Genomic DNA, 535 nt, shown 5'->3' on the forward strand with positions numbered 1-535 from the left:
ATATATTTTTTTTTTTAATGAACACCTATTTTACAATTATTGTTTTGAAGTGCGCATACATTTTGGGGAGGGGACACACTGTATACTGTGTATATACAGTATATCATACATTTCAAAAAAATCCTGTAAATGGTGTTACTAGTAACTCAAAGCCACATTTTTATTTGTCACATTTGTTTTTTAATTTCTCTTTTTATGTATGAATATCTCGAGTCTGAGACTTGTCCAGCATTTTTCTTGTTAGTTGTACTATTTTTTTTTCTTCTTGTTGTAATACAAAAAAATTAATGCAATTAAAATTTTAAGTAGCCTCTGCAAACTATATTTAAAATATTTTCATGCATGTACAAATTGTTGTATAAAATTAATTGTCCAATTTCTTTATGTGGTTTAATATCATATATTATATAACGATAGTTTATCTGCGTGCTAAACAAGGCTGGACTGTACCACCGTCGGGCTGAAAATAAGGGTGGGGGGTTGGAGGGGCTCCTCGGGACGCGTAAACCCTTTTCATACTAGCACGCGCGGGCAC

Source organism: Hippocampus comes, unplaced genomic scaffold (assembly GCF_001891065.2).
Source record: "Hippocampus comes isolate QL1 unplaced genomic scaffold, H_comes_QL1_v1.1 scaffold83, whole genome shotgun sequence".
NCBI classification, from domain to species: domain Eukaryota; kingdom Metazoa; phylum Chordata; class Actinopteri; order Syngnathiformes; family Syngnathidae; genus Hippocampus; species Hippocampus comes.